The sequence below is a fragment of the Pseudophryne corroboree genome, chromosome 2, assembly GCF_028390025.1.
Source record: "Pseudophryne corroboree isolate aPseCor3 chromosome 2, aPseCor3.hap2, whole genome shotgun sequence".
In the NCBI taxonomy this organism is placed as follows: domain Eukaryota; kingdom Metazoa; phylum Chordata; class Amphibia; order Anura; family Myobatrachidae; genus Pseudophryne; species Pseudophryne corroboree.
The window spans coordinates 743708209-743729598 of NC_086445.1; the positions used below are offsets into that span (position 1 = coordinate 743708209).

Sequence of the window (21390 nt, forward strand, 5' to 3'; positions counted from 1 at the left end):
CCACAGCTTGGATCTCCCTGCCTGCCCTGGATCCCCAATCGAGGCAAATCCTCAGGATCCTGAGGTTTTGGCTCGGAAAGCAAAGTCTCCATTATATTAATAGGAGACCGCTGATTGGCTGAGAGAGCCGTCTTTCACGGCTCTCAGCCAATCAGCTTTTACCCATTGATTATAGTGGGCCAAGTTGGATGCCCCCATTGTGTGCGCCGTGGCCCGCATTGCCGCTCACACCCCCTTACTGCCGATACCGCCGCCCGCACGCCCACACTGTTGTCACCCCTGCACTGCGGACACCTCCATCACTCCTGCATTGCTGACACTGCTGGCACTGCACTGAGGACCCTTGCACTGCCGAAACTGCTGGCACCACTGCATTGAGGACACTGCTGACACCTCTGCACTGCCGACACTACCACACTGAGGACACCGCTGACACCTCTGCACTGCCGACACTGCTGCACTAAGGACATTGCAGGCACCCCTGCACTGCCGACACTGCTGGCATCACCACACTGAAGACACCTCTGACAACCCTGCACTGAGGACCCTCTGTCACAGTAAGTGCACGATTAGTGTATCTGAACTGCACTGTAACCCGTGCTGTATCTGACCCACACTGTATCCGACCCGCATTGTATTTGACCCGCACTGTATCCAACCCACACTATATTTGACCTGCGCTGCATCCAACCCACACTGTATCCGACCTGCGCTGTATCCAACCCACACTGTATTTGACCCGCACTGTAACCTGCACTTTACCTGGCCCACGCTGTATCTAATTTACAATATATACAACTCACAGTGTATGCAACCCGTACTTGTACTGTATCTGACTTGCACTGTATCTCACACTGTGTCCAACGCGCACTGTATCTAACCTTGCATTATAGCCAGCCCTCACTAAATGCGCACTGTAGTATAGACTGTATCCAACACACACTGTATCCAATCCGCACTCTGACCTGCACTCTATATGACCCGAACTGTATCCCGCACTGTATCTGACCTTGCACTGTAGCCAACACACACTATATCCAACCCGCACTCCGACCTGCTCTGTATCCAACCTGTACTGTATCTGACCCACACTGTATCCGACCCACACTGTAAGCGATCTGCACTATATACAACCCACAATGAATTCCACCTACCCTGTATTCGACCAGCCCTGTATCCACCTGCACTGCATCTGACCAGTACTGTAACCTGCATTGTATCCGACCCGCTTTGTATCCGACTAGCACTGTATCTGACTAGTACTGTAACCTGGTCAATATTTAACTGTGTGTCCCAAAGTATTCCGCACTGTACTACGCAGGTACGGAATGCTGTTTTTTGTGATTGGGGAGATTTTGGGGAGCTGCTCGACAAAAAGGCTGATTGATCAGGGCTTTACATGGGCACAGGGTGACAGTCATCAGGACCCAGTGTCCCCAGGAGGGAGGTACAAACACTGAGAATAGGCATGTGCTGGGGGCACGTGTACTTGTGTAGAGGGTATCATTGTCTGCTGTTGCTACACATGGTTTTTCTTTGCTGTTTGGCAACTACTTTAGAGCAATAATATTGTATAGACAGGAAATTTCTGTGTTAGATTGTTTTCGATTGATAGTACTTGTGAGTTGGTTTGATTGGTTATCGTTAATACATTATTAATTTGTAAATAATTTTTAAACAGAAATAACTGCTGTGTGTTTCTGCCGTTGCTCTGTTGCTTAGTTTAGCCAGCCAGGCTTGGCCTATATTGGTGAACAATATTGTGAGCAGGGAGGTGGTCAAAATTGGTTGGAAATGAGGCGAAATTAATGTTATTGAGGTTAATAATACTGTAGGAACAAATACACCGCCACATTCTGTCACTTTAGGTGTTTTATTGATTTTTTCTAAAAAATACAGATCCAAAACCCGTAAGGGTGGTTTTGGCAAAACCAATCCAGATCCAAAACACGAAGGAGATCCAAAACCAAAGCACAAAACCCAAAAATGGCCCAGTGCACACCCCTACATAAACAGACACACTAGTGCAGAGAGCCTATATAAAGTTTAAAACATTTAATAATACGGTGCACTTACGATACATAGTAGATAAAAAGCCTATAAACTAGAGATGAGCGGGTTCGGTTCTCGGAGAACCAAACCCCCCCGGACTTCACGTCACGAGCCCGGATCCGAGTCAGGCTTGGGTTTACCCACCTGACTCGGAAACCAGAACGAGGCAAAACATCATCATCCCGCTGTCGGATTCTTGCGGGGTTTGGATTCCATATAAGGAGCCGCGCGTCCCCGCCATTTTCACTCCGGCATTGGAGAGTGTAAAGAGAGGACGTGTCTCCATCCTCAGTGTCCTCAGTGGTAGTGTCTTGTGCTGCATCTGTCCAGTCACAGTGGTTGTGTCCTCTGCTGCCATATGTCCAGTGCTGCTGTATAAATCCAGTGGTGCTGTGTTGTGCTGCATCAGTTCAGTCACAGTGGTGGTGTGTTGTGCTGCCATATGTCCAGTGCGGCTGTATAAATCCAGTCCATTGCAGTGGTGTTGTGTTGTCCTGCATCAGTCCAGTGGTGGTGTCCCTGTGCTGCTGTATATGTCCAGTGGTACTGCCGTATATGTCCGGTGATACTGCCATATATGTACATTGATACTGCTGTATATGTCCAGCGGTACTGCCGTATAAATCCAGTGATCCTACCGTATAATTCTAGTAATCCTGCCGTATAATTCCAGTGGTACTGGCGTATAATCCAGTGATCCTGCCATATAAATCCAGTGGTACTAGCGTATAAATCCAGTCCAGTGATACTGCTGTATATGTCCAGTGATACTGCCGTATATGTCCAGCGTTACTGCCGTATAAATCCAGTGATCCTGCCGTATAATTCCAGTGATCCTGCCATATAATTCCAGTGGTACTGCCGTATATGTCCAGTGATTACTGCCGTATATGTCCAACGGTACTGCCGTATAAATCCAGTGATCCTGCCATATAATTCCAGTGGTACTGGCGTATATGTCCAGTGATCCTGCCGTATAATTCTAGTGATCCTGCCGTATAATTCCAGTGGTACTGGCATATATGTCCAGTGATCCTGCCGTATAATTCCAGTGATCCTGCCGTATAATTCCAGTGGTACTGGCATATATGTTGTCACGATCCGGGTATCTGGACGCCATTTCTTACCCATCAGATGCCTCCTAAGGCTGGCTCAGCGCTCCAGGACCGGATCCCATCTGTTATCCTGATGTGTACATTCCTGTATCCTCTCCTGTCACTCTGGGACGCTGTCACAGTAAACGCCATATTACACCTGGCATGGCGTCTCCCGCGGCCTCCGCCGCCGTCCCTGAACTTCTGCATGCAGAGTGTCTGAGTGGCGATTACGTCAGCCGCGGCCTCCGCTGTGTCCGCGTGGTTGGATGTGCATCTGTCAGCCTGGCGCCTCCTGTCTCCGGTGGCCGGCGCCGCCATTACTGTTTTCATTACCACATGGATTACAAACCAAACTTCCCTCCAAGTGTCTGCATGGGCGCAGCCATCTTGGATTCTGTCAGCTGATCATTTCCACCAATCTGTTCTCAGTATTGATAATCTGCATAATTGCCTAGCCAATCCCTTCCTTGCTGCAGGTATAAATACACTGTGCCTGAGCAAGGAAGGCGTCAGTGCTTTGGTTGTCAAACCTAGTTCCTGTTTGTCTCTCTCCTGTGATTGTCTTCCAGGTTCCAGCTCCTGTCTCAAGACTTCCACCATAGAGACCCGCACCAGCATTCCACCTGCGGTGTAGCCTGACTCTCCAATCCATTGTGGATTCATCTGTTTCCAGCTACAACATTACCTGCTTCCAGCTCAGCTTCCAGCAGAGTACAGCTTCCCTTAAAGGGCCGGTGTCCTTTCTACACTTTACCACTCTCCACCGGTATTATTATTTCTCCGCTCTCAAGTTCTACATTTCAGTTCATATTTCATCGCTCCCAAGTTCATTTATTATTTAACTGGTTCCAGCCAGTATCCACTCCGTGCTAACAACAGTCTGGTTCCAGCCAGTATCCACAGCAGCTGTTTTATCTTCAGCAACCCAGCTTTTCCTGGAACACCAGCTGGCACAATCCTGGGTTATCTCCATTGCTACAGTCGGGCCTGGTAAGGACTTTCCATCTAGAGGATCATAAGAACTATCTCACACTACCAGTGCCCTGTGGCTCCTGCCATCCTGTAGTACCCAGGAACTGTATTTATTCTTTGCTGACTTTTACGTTTTCTTTTACTGCTGCTGTGTTGCGGAGTTGTCATAATAAACATCATTGACTTTTATCCAAGTTGTCGTGGTCACGCCTTCGGGCAGTTATTATTCATGTTACTTACATGTCCAGGGGTCTGATACAACCTCCCAGGTTCCGGTACATCTCAGCCCCTACAACTGAGGCTGCCTCCCGTCAGCTCAGGCCCTCAGTTGTGACAGTAAGCACTGACCTAATGAATCCAGCCGGAGACCAGGATCAAGCGGCCAGGCCGATGCAAGAACTGGCAGCCCGACTAGAACATCAGGAGGCTGCACAGGGCCACATCATCCGCTGTCTCCAGGATCTCTCTACTCGGCTGGATGGGATTCAGACAACTCTCCGTGGATCAGGCGCGTCTGGTGCGTCAACCACAGTGACTCCAGCTATAACCCCACCCACCTTACCCATTTCTGCTCCACGTCTTCATCTTCCAACGCCAGCAAAATTTGACGGATCTCCAAGATTCTGCAGGGGATTTCTCAACCAGTGTGAGATTCAGTTTGAGCTACAACCTGGCAATTTTCCCAGTGACCGTACAAAAATTGCCTACATTATTTCTCTTCTCAGTGGCTCAGCCCTTGATTGGGCATCACCGTTATGGGAGAGGTCCGACACCCTGCTATCTTCCTACACTGCCTTCGTGTCAACATTCAGGCGCATCTTCGACGAGCCAGGCCGGGTAACCTCAGCTTCATCCGAGATTCTCCGTTTACGCCAGGGGTCACGTACTGTAGGACAATATCTGATACAGTTCCAGATCCTGGCATCCGAACTGGCATGGAACGACGAGGCCCTGTATGCTGCATTCTGGCATGGCTTATCTGAGCGTATTAGAGATGAGTTAGCTACCAGAGACTTACCTTCTAAGTTAGATGAGCTAATCTTACTCTGCACGACAGTTGATTTACGTTTCAGAGAGAGAGCAACTGAGCGTGGAAGATCATTTGCTCCAAAATCTTCTGCTCCTCCTCCTCGTCAACTGTCACCATCTAAAGATGAGCCCATGCAACTTGGCCGTTCCCGTTTAACTCCTGCTGAGCGCCGAAGACGTCTCTCTGAGTCTCTTTGTCTTTACTGTGCAGCTCCGTCTCACACCATCAATGCCTGTCCCGAACGTCCGGGAAAACTCCAAACCCTAGCTCGCCCAGGAGAGGGCCGGCTAGGAGTAATGATCTCCTCTCCATCTCCTCATGATTGTAATCTCCCAGTGTCGCTCCAAATTGCTCAACGTTATCGGAACGTCATTGCCCTCCTTGATTCCGGAGCAGCTGGGAACTTTATTACCGAAGCCTATGTTAAACGGTGGTCCCTACCCACCGAGAAACTTCCTTCGTCCATCTCCTTAACTGCCGTGGATGGCAGCAAGATTTTTGATGCAGTTATTTCCCTAAGGACTCTACCAGTTCGTCTGAGAGTGGGAGTTCTTCATTCCGAATTTATTTCTTTTTTAGTGATTCCAAGAGCCACACATCCTGTGGTCCTGGGCCTTCCATGGCTCCGTCTTCACAATCCATCTATTGATTGGACGACTACGCAAATCCTGGCATGGGGTTCCTCCTGTGCTGAGACATGTTTGTTTAAAGTATTGCCTGTCTGTTCTTCCTCCCCCAGGTCGTCTGATGTTCCACCTCCTCCATATCAAGATTTCGCGGATGTGTTCAGTAAAGCTTCTGCTGATATCCTTCCTCCTCATAGAGAATGGGACTGCCCGATTGATCTCGTTCCAGGGAAGGTTCCACCTCGAGGCCGAACTTATCCGTTGTCTCTGCCTGAGACGCATTCTATGGAGGAATATATTAAAGAGAACCTAGCAAAGGGGTTCATTCGACCTTCTTCTTCTCCAGCCGGCGCAGGCTTCTTTTTTGTAAAAAAGAAAGATGGTGGTCTGCGGCCGTGCATCGACTACAGAGGTTTGAACGACATTACCATCAAGAACCGTTATCCTTTACCCCTGATTACTGAGCTCTTTGACAGAGTTAGCGGAGCTACCATCTTTACAAAGCTGGACTTGAGAGGTGCATACAATCTCATCCGGATCCGTGAGGGTGACGAGTGGAAGACCGCCTTTAACACCCGTGACGGACATTATGAGTACCTCGTCATGCCCTTCGGATTGAGCAATGCTCCAGCTGTCTTCCAGCATTTTGTCAATGAGATCTTCAGAGACATTCTATACCGTCATGTCGTGGTCTATCTAGACGATATCCTCATTTTTTGCCAACGATTTAGAGGAACATCGTTTTTGGGTTAAAGAGGTTCTGTCCCGTCTCCGTGTCAATCATCTCTATTGCAAATTAGAAAAATGCGTCTTTGAAGTCAAGTCCATTCCGTTTCTAGGGTACATTGTGTCCGGTTCCGGACTAGAGATGGATCCTGAGAAACTACAAGCAATCCAAAATTGGCCGGTACCCTTAACCCTCAAAGGGGTCCAGAGGTTCTTAGGGTTCGCCAACTATTACCGAAAGTTTATACAAGACTTTTCCACCATTGTGGCGCCTATTACTGCTTTCACTAAGAAGGGTGCTAACCCGTCCAAGTGGTCTGAAGAAGCCATGCAAGCATTTCATCTTTTAAAACAAAGGTTCATCTCTGCGCCTGTTCTGAAACAGCCTGACATCGACTCTCCTTTCATCTTAGAGGTGGATGCCTCCTCCGTTGGAGTAGGAGCGGTGTTATCTCAGAGGGCTAAAGATGGCCATTTACACCCTTGCAGTTTCTTCTCCCGGAAGTTCTCCCCAGCTGAGCGCAACTATGCCATTGGCGACCAGGAGTTGCTAGCCATCAAGCTCGCTCTAGAAGAGTGGAGGTATCTGTTGGAGGGAGCTTCTCATTCAATCACCATACTTACAGACCACAAGAACCTTTTATATCTGAAAGGCGCACAATGTCTCAACCCTCGTCAGGCCAGATGGGCACTTTTCTTCTCCAGGTTCGACTTTAAACTCCAGTTCTGTCCGGGCTCTCAGAATCGCAAGGCCGATGCCCTTTCCCGCTCATGGGAGCAAGAAAATGAGTCAGAGTCTTCAGACAAGCATCCTATTATAAATCCGTTGGCATTCTCCACGGTAGGGATGGACTCTACGCCCCCATCAGGGAAAAGTTTTGTGAAACCGATGCTAAGGAAGAAGCTCATGCATTGGGCCCATGCTTCCCGTTTTGCCGGACATACAGGTATCCAAAAAACCCTGGAGTTTATCTCTAGGTCCTATTGGTGGCCAACTCTGAAAAAGGACGTCTTGGAGTTTATTGCATCTTGCCCAAAGTGTGCCCAACATAAAGTGTCCCGCCAGTCGCCTGCGGGGCAACTGGTTCCACTATCCGTTCCCCGTCGACCATGGACCCACTTGTCGATGGATTTCATTACAGACTTACCCATGTGCAACAAGTTCAATACCATCTGGGTGGTAGTTGACCGGTTCACCAAGATGGCACACTTCATTCCTCTCACCGGTCTTCCGTCAGCTTCCAAGTTGGCTCAAGTATTCATACAAGAGATCTTCCGACTCCACGGTCTTCCTGAAGAAATTATCTCAGATCGAGGAGTTCAATTCACAGCCAAATTCTGGCGAAGTTTATGTCAAGTCCTCCAAGTCAAGCTAAAGTTTTCCACGGCTTACCATCCTCAGACCAATGGTCAAACCGAGAGGGTGAATCAGGACTTGGAGGCCTTCCTCCGCATCTATGTGTCCTCCTCTCAAGATGACTGGGTTCAATTACTTCCCTGGGCCGAGTTCTGTCATAACAACCAGTATCATTCTTCATCTGCTTCAACACCATTCTTCACTAACTTTGGATTCCACCCTAAAGTCCCTGAGTTCCAACCGCTTCCAGCAACTTCTGTTCCCGCAGTGGATATCACCTTGCATCAGTTTGCCAATATCTGGAAGAGCGTACGATCAGCTCTGCTCAAGGCATCGTTCAGGTACAAGAAGTTTGCGGATAAGAAGCGTCGAGCAGTTCCTGCTCTCAAGGTGGGTGATCGGGTATGGTTATCCACGAAGAATTTGAGGTTAAGAGTTCCCAGTATGAAGTTTGCACCTCGCTATATCGGTCCTTTCAAGATTGAACAAGTCATCAATCCTGTTGCTTACAGACTCCAGTTGCCTCCCTTCTTAAAAATACCCAGGACATTCCATGTTTCCCTGTTGAAACCGCTGATCTTGAATCGGTTTCATTCCTCACTTCCTCCAACTCCGAAAGTCCAAACTCAACGAGGCGTTGAGTATGAAGTGGCCAAGATCCTGGACTCACGTCACCGTTACGGTCAACTACAATATCTTATTGACTGGAAGGGTTATGGTCCTGAGGAACGTTCATGGACCAATGCTTCTGATGTCCATGCTCCTGCCTTGGTCCGGAGATTCCATTCCAAGTTTCCTCAAAAGCCAAAGAAGTGTCCTGGGGCCACTCCTAAAGGGGGGGGTGCTGTCACGATCCGGGTATCTGGACGCCATTTCTTACCCATCAGATGCCTCCTAAGGCTGGCTCAGCGCTCCAGGACCGGATCCCATCTGTTATCCTGATGTGTACATTCCTGTATCCTCTCCTGTCACTCTGGGACGCTGTCACAGTAAACGCCATATTACACCTGGCATGGCGTCTCCCGCGGCCTCCGCCGCCGTCCCTGAACTTCTGCATGCAGAGTGTCTGAGTGGCGATTACGTCAGCCGCGGCCTCCGCTGTGTCCGCGTGGTTGGATGTGCATCTGTCAGCCTGGCGCCTCCTGTCTCCGGTGGCCGGCGCCGCCATTACTGTTTTCATTACCACATGGATTACAAACCAAACTTCCCTCCAAGTGTCTGCATGGGCGCAGCCATCTTGGATTCTGTCAGCTGATCATTTCCACCAATCTGTTCTCAGTATTGATAATCTGCATAATTGCCTAGCCAATCCCTTCCTTGCTGCAGGTATAAATACACTGTGCCTGAGCAAGGAAGGCGTCAGTGCTTTGGTTGTCAAACCTAGTTCCTGTTTGTCTCTCTCCTGTGATTGTCTTCCAGGTTCCAGCTCCTGTCTCAAGACTTCCACCATAGAGACCCGCACCAGCATTCCACCTGCGGTGTAGCCTGACTCTCCAATCCATTGTGGATTCATCTGTTTCCAGCTACAACATTACCTGCTTCCAGCTCAGCTTCCAGCAGAGTACAGCTTCCCTTAAAGGGCCGGTGTCCTTTCTACACTTTACCACTCTCCACCGGTATTATTATTTCTCCGCTCTCAAGTTCTACATTTCAGTTCATATTTCATCGCTCCCAAGTTCATTTATTATTTAACTGGTTCCAGCCAGTATCCACTCCGTGCTAACAACAGTCTGGTTCCAGCCAGTATCCACAGCAGCTGTTTTATCTTCAGCAACCCAGCTTTTCCTGGAACACCAGCTGGCACAATCCTGGGTTATCTCCATTGCTACAGTCGGGCCTGGTAAGGACTTTCCATCTAGAAGATCATAAGAACTATCTCACACTACCAGTGCCCTGTGGCTCCTGCCATCCTGTAGTACCCAGGAACTGTATTTATTCTTTGCTGACTTTTACGTTTTCTTTTACTGCTGCTGTGTTGCGGAGTTGTCATAATAAACATCATTGACTTTTATCCAAGTTGTCGTGGTCACGCCTTCGGGCAGTTATTATTCATGTTACTTACATGTCCAGGGGTCTGATACAACCTCCCAGGTTCCGGTACATCTCAGCCCCTACAACTGAGGCTGCCTCCCGTCAGCTCAGGCCCTCAGTTGTGACATATGTCCAGTGATACTGCCCTATATGTCCAGTGATACTGCCGCATATGTCCAGTGATACTGCCGCATATGTCCAGTGATACTGCCGTATATGTCCAGTGATACCGCCGTATAATTCCAGTGATCCTGCCGTATAATTCCAGTGGTACTGGCGTATAAATCCAGTGATCCTGCCGTATAATTCCAGTTATCCTGCCATATAATTCCAGTGGTAATGGTGTATAAATCCAGATCAGTAATACTGCCCATATATGTCCAGTGATACTGCCATATATGTACAGTGATACTGCCGTGTATATGTCCAGCGATACTGCCATATATGTCCAGCGGTACTGCCATATAATTCCATATAAATCCATATAATTCCGTATAAATCCAGTCTAGTGGTGCTGCCATATAAATTCAGTGGTGCTGTCCTGTGCTCTATATTATTTACTCCAAATAAAGAGGTTATTAATATTTAATCCAAATAATTTTCACTGGGTTTGCCCTGTGTGGTGTAGAGGTACGCTCTCCTGTACCGCACATTGTTATATAACTACAGAAAAATAATGGAGAACAAAAATTTGGAGGATAAAATAGGGAAAGATCAAGAACCACATCCTCCTAGTGCTGAAGCTGCTGCCACTAGTCATGACATAGATGATGAAATCCCATCAACGTCGTCTGCCAAGGCCAATGCCCAATGTGATAGTAGAGGGCATGTAAACGTAAATTTGGCAATATGCCATTTATGATACGGAGTGGCAAGAAACGGCTAAGGCCCTGGCCAATGTTCATGACTAGTGGTTCAGCTTCACATGACGATGGAAGCCCTCATCCTCCCGCTAGAAAAATGATAAGAGTTAAGATGGAAAAAGCACAGAAAATAACTGCATTCTAAGATAGTATCACAAATCCCCAAGGAGAGTCCAAGTGTGTCGGCGGTTGCGATGCCTGACCTTCCCAACACTGGACGGGAAGAGGTGGCTGCTTCCACCATTTGCACGCCCCCTGCAAGTGCTGGAAGGAGCACCCACAGTCCAGCTTCTGATATTCAAATTGAAGATGTCACTGTTGAAGTACACCAGGATGAGTATTTGGGTGTTGCTGGCGCTGAGGAGGAAGTTGACGATGAGGATTCTGATGGTGATGTGGTTTGTTTAAGTCAGGCACCGGGGGAGACACATGTTGTCCGTGGGATGAAGAAGCCCATTGTGATGCCTGGGCAAAATACCAAAAAAGCCACCTCATCGGTGTGGAATTATTTCTCCACAAATCCGGACAACAGATGTCAAGCCGTGTGTTGCCACTGTCAATCTGTAATAAGTAGGGGTAAGGATGTTAACCACCTAGGAACATCCTCCCTTATACCTCACCTACTGCGCATTCATCAGAAGTCAGTGTCAAGTTGTAAAACTTTGGGTAAGAGCGTAAGCAGTTTACTGACACCTAAATCCCTTCTTCCTCTTGTACCCAAGCTCCTACAAGCCACACCACCAACTCCCTCAACGTCAACTTCCTCCTCAGTCAGGAACGTCAGTAGTCCTGCACGCCATGTCACTGGCAAGACTGAGGAGTCCTCTCCTAACCGGGATTCCTCCAACAGATCCTTGAGTGGTACGCCTGCTGTTGCTGCCACTGCTATTGTTGCTGCTGGGAGTCGATCGTCATCCCAGAGGGGAAGTCGTAATACCACTTGTACTTCTTCAACTAAGCAATTGACTGTCCAACAGTCCTTTGTGAGGAAGATGAAATATGACAGCAGTCATCCTTTTGCAAAGCGAATAACTGAGGCCTTGACAGCTATGTTGGTGTTAGACGTGCATCCGGTATCCGCGATTAGTTCAGTGGGACTTAGAGAATTGTTTTAGGTACTGTGTCCCCGGTATCAAATTCCATCTAGGTTCCACTTCACTAGGCAGGCGATACCGAGAATGTACAGAGACGTCAGAAAAAGTGTCCTCAGTATCCTACAAAATGCAGTTGTACCCACTGTCCACTTAACCACGGACATGTGGACAAGTGGAACAGGGCAGACTAAGGACTATATGACTGTGACAGCCCACTGGGTAGATGTATAGCCTCCCGCAGCAACAACAGCAGCGGCACCAGTAGCAGCAGCATCTCGCAAACGCCAACTCGTTCCTAGGCAGGCTACGCTATGTATCACCGCTTTCCATAAGAGGCACACTGCTGAGAATCTCTTACGGAAACGGAGGGACATCATTGCACAATGGCTTATCACAAATCCCCAGGAGAGTCTAATTGGGGTATCGGACAATGCCACCAATATTGTGCATGCATTACATCTGGGCAAATTCCAACATGTCCCATGTTTTGCACATACAATTAATTTAGTCGTGCAGAATTGTTTGAAAAATCGCAGGAGATGTTGTCGGTGGCCCGAAAAATTGCCGGCCACTTTCGGCATTCAGCCACTGCATGCCGAAGACTGGAGCACCATCAAACACTCGTGAACCTGCCCTGCCATCACCTGAAGCAAGAGGTGGTAACGAGGTGGAATTCAACACTCTATATGCGGCAGAGGATGGAGGAGCAGCAAAAGGCCATTCAAGCCTATACATCCACCTACGATATAGGCAAAGGAGGGGGAATGCACCTGACTCAAGCACAGTGGAGAATGATTTCAGTCTTGTGCAATGTTCTCCAAGCCTACAAACTTGCCACACGTGAAGTCAGTTCAGACACTGCCCGGTCATTCCCCTCATCAGACTTTTTCAGAAGCAGCTGGAGAAATTGAAGGAGGAGTTAAGACGGAGTGATTCCGCAAAGTATGTGGGACTTGTGGATGGAGCCCTTCATTTGCTTTGCCAGGATTCAAGGGTGGTCAATCTGTTGAAATCTGTGCACGATCCTAGGTTTAAAGCCTACGTTGTATCTCTCTTTCCGGCAGATACAAGTCTGCAGAGGTTCAAAGACTCAAGCGGAACGTGACCCGTCAACAGCTCCTCCTTCATTTTCTCCCGCAACTGGGGCTGCGAGGAAAAGGATAAGATTTTCTAGCCCACCCACTGGTGGTGATGCAGGGCAGTCAGGAGCGAGTGCTGACATCTGGTCTGGACTGAAGGACCTGATTACTGACATGTCTACTGTCACTGCATATGATTCTGTCACCATTGAAAGAATGGTGGATGATTAAATGAGTGACAGCATCCAAGTAGGTGTGTCAGACAATCCGTATGTATACTGGCAGGAAAAAGCATCAATTTGGATGCCCTTGCACAAACTGGTTTATTTTACCTAAGTTGCCCCCCCCCCCTTCCCTCCATTGTGTACTCCGAAAGTGTTTAGTGCAGCCGGTAACCTTGTCAGCGATCGGCGTAGGAGGTTACTTCCGCAAAATGTGGAGAAGATAATGTTCATCAAAATGAATTATAAATTCCTCCGGGAAGACCTTGATTAGCAATTGCCTCCAGAAAGTACACAGGGACCTGTGACGGTGGATTCCAGTGGAGACAAATTAATACTCTGAGAGGAGGAGAATGTACACAGTGAAAGGGGTGAGGAATCGGAGGATGAGGTCGACATTTTGCCTCTGTAGAGCCAGTTTGTGCAAGGAGAGACTGATTGCTTCTTTTTTGGTGGGGGCCCAAACAAACCAGTCATTTCAGCCACAGTCGTGTGGCAGACCCTGCTGCTGAAATGATTGGTTTGTTAAAGTGTGCATGTACTGTTTATACAATATAAGGGTGGGTGGGAGGGCCCAAGGACAATTCCATCTTGCACCTCTTTTTCTTCTTTCATGTGCTGTTTGGGGCCTAGTTTTTGTAAGTGCCATCCTGTCTGCCACTCCTAGATGGGCCAGGTGTATGTGCTGCACACTTGTGTTGCTTTAGCTTAGTCATACAGCTACCTCATTGTACCTCTTTTACTTCTTTGCATGATGTGCTGTTTGGGGCCTAGTTTTTTTAAGTGCCATACTGTCTGCCACTGCAGTGCCACTCCTAGATGGGCCAGGTGTTTGTGCCGCACACTTGTGTCGCTTAGCTTAGTCATACAGCCACCTCGGTGCAGCCTTTTGGCCTAAAAACAATATTGTGAGGTGTTCAGTGTTCAGAATAGACTGGAAATGAGTGGAAATGAATGTTATTGAAGTTGATACCGTAGGATCAAAATTACCTCAAAATTCTGTTATTTTAGCTGTTTTTATGTTTTTTTTCAAAAATCATCCAGATCCAAAACCAAAACTTGAAAGGGTGATTTTGCCAAAACCAATCCAAAACCAAAACACGAGCGGGGAATTAGAGCCAAAACCAAGACACAAAACATGAAAAGTCCCCGGCGCACATCTCTAGTATATAAACTTTACACAATGGCAATGCAGGAATATATGGGTAATTTCTGATGCCTACAAATATATTAAAATACTTGGTCCTGGACACCGTGGCCGCTTTAATGGAATGGCCAACGTTACCTGCAATCACCTATAGAGAGTGATAATAAAGAGCCTTGATTAACGGTGTTTCAGACCTCCATTGATCAAAGGGAAAAATTGCGGAAAGAGGAGATCTATTTTACCACGGACTTGTGTAACTGCTTGTGTATAATAATTGCTGCTGGGAGAAAAAGAGAGAATATATGGGAGGGGGACCTTGGACTGCACACCCTAATTCCAAATATAATGAGAAGTGCTAGCATGCTGAGACTTCCACACAGAAAGAAGGAAATTGCAGATGCACACTCCATAGTATCAAGCCCTGCTAATAAGAATAAGTGTCATAAACTCTGCCACCTAACATAGAGCAAAATCGAGGTGCTTGGCATAATTTTTGGACACAAAGTGTGGGCCCACCAACCAACATCCAGATGAACTTATCTGGTGGTTCACTAACACTACAGTTCAGGTCCAGGGTATGGGACCCCACCAAGTCAGCACAAGCACAGGGTTATATTCTGAAAAAAAAGATGAGGGAGATGAAGCTTTTCACATGTTTATAAATATTTTTGCTGCGAAGACCCTATTTCTATATATGGAGGACTTGGGTATCTCACAGAAGAAAATTATTCTGTGCATTTTTTCTTTACTACATAAAGCTATATGAAGCTAATATACTGGAGAAAGTCGATTTTTAAGTTTTTCAGCAACCTGGGTTGCGGCGCAGTCTGGAAGGGGCCAGTTGAAATAATCTGGTATTTCAAGTCGGGTAGCAAGCAGGGTTGACCACAGGTTCAACCCGACTCCCGATGCGGTGTGAAAGGGTAAGCTATGCCTATGCAACCTGGGATCCGTTCACACCATACTGTAGGAAGAGGCGGTGCATGGAGATCATTGCATCTCTAAGCTCCGCCTCAGGACGCGTCAACAGTGACGCCACCAACCCAGCATATTTCAGGTAGGGCTGCCAGTAGGAAAAAGGTCTTGGCGAGTAGCTCCCAGGATTAACCCATGCACAAATCCCGGGTGCACCTCGTCATCAGCGATCTGAAAGGGGTATAAATGAATCCCTCAGTAATAAGCTGGGTCCTACACTGGAGTATAGACATACAAAGACAAATAGCTGGAGGACATTTGTAAGCCTAATACTCTGGCTTCTTACTACAACCAGAGTGGGGTTTAAAACAGAGACGCCTCATTTGATTTGCACAGCACTATGAAGTACGGCCTGCGTGTTCCTATAGGAAGAGGGGAATGGTGTTGGCACACATTTAGCATGGACCAGAAGTGAGCAGCATGGAGTCTATCCATGGATGAAAGCAGTAAGACCACTTTGGGTCTTGCGTGCTGCAGTTTGTGACATCATGGGACTGTGAAGCACAATTCGGAGAGTGTATCACCTAGTGATGAGCGGGTTCGGTTTCTCGGAAACCGAACTCCCCCGAACTTCACGGGTCCGAGCCATACTCGGATTCTCCCGTATGGCTCGGTTAACCCGAGCGCGCCCGAACGTCATCATCCCGCTGTCGGATTCTCGCGAGATTCGGATTCTATATAAGCAGCCGCGCGTCGCCGCCATTTTCACTCGTGCATTGGAAATGTTAGGGAGAGGACGTGGCTGGCGTCCTCTCCGTTATTGTTGAACTTGATTGTGCACTATTGCTTAATTGTGGGGAGGGCTGGGGAGCAGCTGTATAATATAGGAGGAGTACAGTGCAGAGTTTTGCTGATCAGTGACCACCAGTTATCCGTTCTCTGCCTGAAAAAAACGCTCCATATCTGTGCTCAGTGTGCTGCATATATCTGTGCTCACACTGCTTAATTGTGGGGACTGGGGAGCAGCTGTATTATATAGCAGGAGTACAGTGCAGAGTTTTGCTGACAGCGACCACCAGTATACGTTGTCTGCCTGAAAAACACTCCATATCTGTGCTCAGTGTGCTGCTTTATTGTGGGGACTGGGGACCACCAGTATTATATTATATAGGAGGAGTACAGTGCAGAGTTTTGCTGACCAGTGACCACCAGTATATAATATATAGCATTACGGTACAGTAGGCCACTGCTGTACCTACCTCTATGTCATCATTAAGTATACTATCCATCTAGATTCTATACCTGTGGTGCATTTCAGTTGTGCAGTTTGCTGACACAGTGACCACCAGTATATATAGCAGTACGGTACGGAAGGCCACTGCTGTACCTACCTCTGTGTCGTCATTAAGTATACTATCCATCTACATTCTATACCTGTGGTGCATTTTAGTTTTGCAGTTTGCTGACACAGTGACCACCAGTATACTATATATAGCAGTACGGTACGGAAGGCCACTGCTGTACCTACCTCTGTGTCGTCATTAAGTATACTATCCATCTACATTCTATACCTGTGGTGCATTTTAGTTTTGCAGTTTGCTGACACAGTGACCACCAGTATACTATATATAGCAGTACGGTACGGAAGGCCACTGCTGTACCTACCTCTGTGTCGTCATTAAGTATACTATCCATCTACATTCTATACCTGTGGTGCATTTTAGTTTTGCAGTTTGCTGACACAGTGACCACCAGTATACTATATATAGCAGTATGGTACGGAAGGCCACTGCTGTACCTACCTCTGTGTCATCATTAAGTATACTATCCATCTACATTCTATACCTGTGGTGCATTTTAGTTTTGCAGTTTGCTGACACAGTGACCACCAGTATACTATATATAGCAGTACGGTACGGAAGGCCACTGCTGTACCTACCTCTGTGTCGTCATTAAGTATACTATCCATCTACATTCTATACCTGTGGTGCATTTTAGTTTTGCAGTTTGCTGACACAGTGACCACCAGTATACTATATATAGCAGTACGGTACGGAAGGCCACTGCTGTACCTACCTCTGTGTCGTCATTAAGTATACTATCCATCTACATTCTATACCTGTGGTGCATTTTAGTTTTGCAGTTTGCTGACACAGTGACCACCAGTATACTATATATAGCAGTACGGTACGGAAGGCCACTTCTGTACCTACCTCTGTGTCGTCATTAAGTATACTATCCATCTACATTCTATACCTGTGGTGCATTTTAGTTTTGCAGTTTGCTGACACAGTGACCACCAGTATACTATATATAGCAGTACAGTACGGAAGGCCACTGCTGTACCTACCTCTGTGTCGTCATTAAGTATACTATCCATCTACATTCTATACCTGTGGTGCATTTTAGTTTTGCAGATTGCTGACAGTGACCACCAGTATATATAGCAGTACGGTACGGAAGGCCACTGCTCTACCTACCTCTGTGTTGTCAAGTATACTATCCATCCATACCTGTGGTGCATTTCAGTTGTGCGCAGTATATATAGTAGTAGGCCATTGCTATTGATAGTTACTGCCATATAATTCCACACATTAAAAAATGGAGAACAAAAATGTGGAGGTTAAAATAGGGAAAGATCAAGATCCACTTCCACCTCGTGCTGAAGCTGCTGCCACTAGTCATGGCCGAGACGATGAAATGCCATCAATGTCGTCTGCCAAGGCCGATGCCCAATGTCATAGTAGAGAGCATGTAAAATCCAAAAAACAAAAGTTCAGTAAAATGACCCAAAAATCAAAATTAAAAGCGTCTGAGGAGAAGTGTAAACTTGCCAATATGCTATTTACGACACGGAGTGGCAAGGAACGGCTGAGGCCCTGGCCTATGTCCATGGCTAGTGGTTCAGCTTCACATGAGGATGGAAGCACTCATCCTCTCGCTAGAAAAATGAAAAGACTTAAGCTGGCAAAAGCACAGCAAAGAATTGTGCGTTCTTCTAAATCACAAATACCCAAGGAGAGTCCAATTGTGTCGGTTGCGATGCCTGACCTTCCCAACACTGGACGGGAAGAGCTTGCGCCTTCCACCATTTGCACGCCCCCTGCAAGTGCTGGAAGGAGCACCCGCAGTCCAGTTCCTGATAGTCAAATTGAAGATGTCACTGTTGAAGTACACCAGGATGAGGATAAGGGTGTTGCTGGCGCTGGGGAGGAAATTGACAAGGAGGATTATGATGGTGAGGTGGTTTGTTTAAGTCAGGCACCCAGGGAGACACCTGTTGTCCGTGGGACGAATATGGCCATTGACATGCCTGGTCAAAAAACAAAAAAAAAATCACCTCTTCGGTGTGGAATTATTTCAACACAAATGCGGACAACAGGTGTCAAGACGTGTGTTGCCTTTGTCAAGCTGTAATAAGTAGGGGTAAGGACGTTAACCACCTCGGAACATCCTCCCTTATACGTCACCTGCAGCGCATTCGTCATAAGTCAGTGACAAGTTCAAAAACTTTGGGTGACAGCGGAAGCAGTCCACTGACCACTAAATCCCTTCCTCTTGTAACCAAGCTCCTGCAAACCACACCACCAACTCCCTCAGTGTCAATTTCCTCCTTACCCAGGAAAGCCAATAGTCCTGCAGGCCATGTCACTGGCAAGTCTGACGAGTCCTCTCCTGCCTGGGATTCCTCCGATGCATCCTTGAGTGTACTGCCTACTGCTGCTGGCGCTGCTGTTGTAGCTGCTGGGAGTCGATCGTCATCCCAGAGGGGAAGTCGGAAGACCACTTGTACTACTTCCAGTAAGCAATTGACTGTCCAACAGTCCTTTGCGAGGAAGATGAAATATCACAGCAGTCATCCTGCTGCAAAGCAGATAACTCAGGCCTTGGCAGCCTGGGCGGTGAGAAACGTGGTTCCGGTATCCACCGTTAATTCAGAGGCAACTAGAGACTTGATTGAGGTACTGTGTCCCCGGTACCAAATACCATCTAGGTTCCATTTCTCTAGGCAGGCGATACCGAAAATCTACACAGACCTCAGAAAAAGAGTCACCAGTGTCCTAAAAAATGCAGTTGTACCCAATGTCCACTTAACCACGGACATGTGGACAAGTGGAGCAGGGCAGACTCAGGACTATATGACTGTGACAGCCCACTGGGTAGATGTATTGCCTCCCGCAGCAAGAACAGCAGCGGCGGCACCAGTAGCAGCATCTCGCAAACGCCAACTCATTCCTAGGCAGGCTACGCTTTGTATCACCGCTTTCCAGAAGAGGCACACAGCTGACAACCTCTTACGGAAACTGAGGAACATCATCGCAGAATGGCTTACCCCAATTGGACTCTCCTGGGGATTTGTGACATCGGACAACGCCAGCAATATTGTGCGTGCATTACATCTGGGCAAATTCCAGCACGTCCCATGTTTTGCACATACATTGAATTTGGTGGTGCAGAATTATTTAAAAAACTACAGGGGCGTGCAAGAGATGCTGTTGGTGGCCCGAAGAATTGCGGGCCACTTTCGGCATTCAGCCACCGCGTACAGAAGACTGGAGCACCACCAAACATTCCTGAACCTGCCCTGCCATCATCTGAAGCAAGAGGTGGTAACGAGGTGGAATTCAACCCTCTATAGGCTTCAGAGGATGGAGGAGCAGCAAAAGGCCATTCAAGCCTATACATCTGCCCACGATATAGACAAAGGAGGGGGAATGCACCTGACTCAAGCGCAGTGGAGAATGATTTCAACGTTGTGCAAGGTTCTGCAACCCTTTGAACTTGCCACACGTGAAGTCAGTTCAGACACTGCCAGCCTGAGTCAGGTCATTCCCCTCATCAGGCTTTTGCAGAAGAAGCTGGAGACATTGAAGGAGGAGCTAAAACAGAGCGATTCCGCTAGGCATGTGGGACTTGTGGATGGAGCCCTTAATTCGCTTAACCAGGATTCACGGGTGGTCAATCTGTTGAAATCAGAGCACTACATTTTGGCCACCGTGCTCGATCCTAGATTTAAAACCTACGTTGTATCTCTCTTTCCGGCAGACACAAGTCTGCAGAGGTTCAAAGACCTGCTGGTGAGAAAATTGTCAAGTCAAGCGGAACGTGACCCGTCAACATCTCCTCCTTCACATTCTCCCGCAACTGGGGGTGCGAGGAAAAGGCTAAGAATTCCGAGCCCACCCGCTGGCGGTGATGCAGGGCAGTCTGGAGCGAGTGCTGACATCTGGTCCGGACTGAAGGCCCTGCCAACGATTACTGACATGTCGTCTACTGTCACTTCATATGATTCTCTCACCATTGAAAGAATGGTGGAGGATTATATGAGTGACCGCACGTCAGACAGTCCGTACGTATACTGGCAGGAAAAAAAGGCAATTTGGAGGCCCTTGCACAAACTGGCTTTATTCTACCTAAGTTGCCCTCCCTCCAGTGTGTACTCCGAAAGAGTGTTTAGTGCAGCCGCTCACCTTGTCAGCAATCGGCGTACGAGGTTACTTCCAGAAAATGTGGAGAAGATGATGTTCATCAAAATGAATTATAATCAATTCCTCCGTGGAGACATTCACCAGCAGCAATTGCCTCCAGAAAGTACACAGGGACCTGAGATGGTGGATTCCAGTGGGGACGAATTAATAATCTGTGAGGAGGGGGATGTACACAGTGAAAGGGGTGAGGAATCGGAGGATGATGATGAGGTGGACATCTTGCCTCTGTAGAGCCAGTTTGTGCAAGGAGAGATAGATTGCTTCTTTTTTTGGTGGGGGTCCAAACCAACCAGTCATTTCAGTCACAGTCGTGTGGCAGACCCTGTCGCTGAAATGATGGGTTCGTTAAAGTGTGCATGTCCTGTTTATACAACATAAGGGTGGGTGGGAGGGCCCAAGGACAATTCCATCTTACACCTCTTTTTTCTTTAATTTTTCTTTGCATCATGTGCTGTTTGGGGACTATTTTTTTGAAGTGTCATCCTGCCTGAAACTGCAGTGCCACTCCTAGATGGGCCAGGTGTTTGTGTCGGCCACTTGTGTCGCTTAGCTTAGTCACACAGCGACCTTGGTGCGCCTCTTTTTTTCTTTGCATCATGTGCTGTTTGGGGACAATTTTTTTGAAGTGCCATCCTGCCTGACACTGCAGTGCCACTCCTAGATGGGCCAGGTGTTTGTGTCGGCCACTTGT

The 21390-nt window shown here is 47.7% G+C and overlaps 1 protein-coding gene across 2 annotated transcripts in view; it reads right to left on the minus strand.

Annotated features, from left to right (window-relative positions):
• PTPN22 (protein tyrosine phosphatase non-receptor type 22) overlaps window positions 1–21390 on the minus strand; it is a 386022-nt gene that overhangs the window by 250256 nt on the left and 114376 nt on the right. The gene's annotated exons all lie outside the window — the stretch shown is intronic.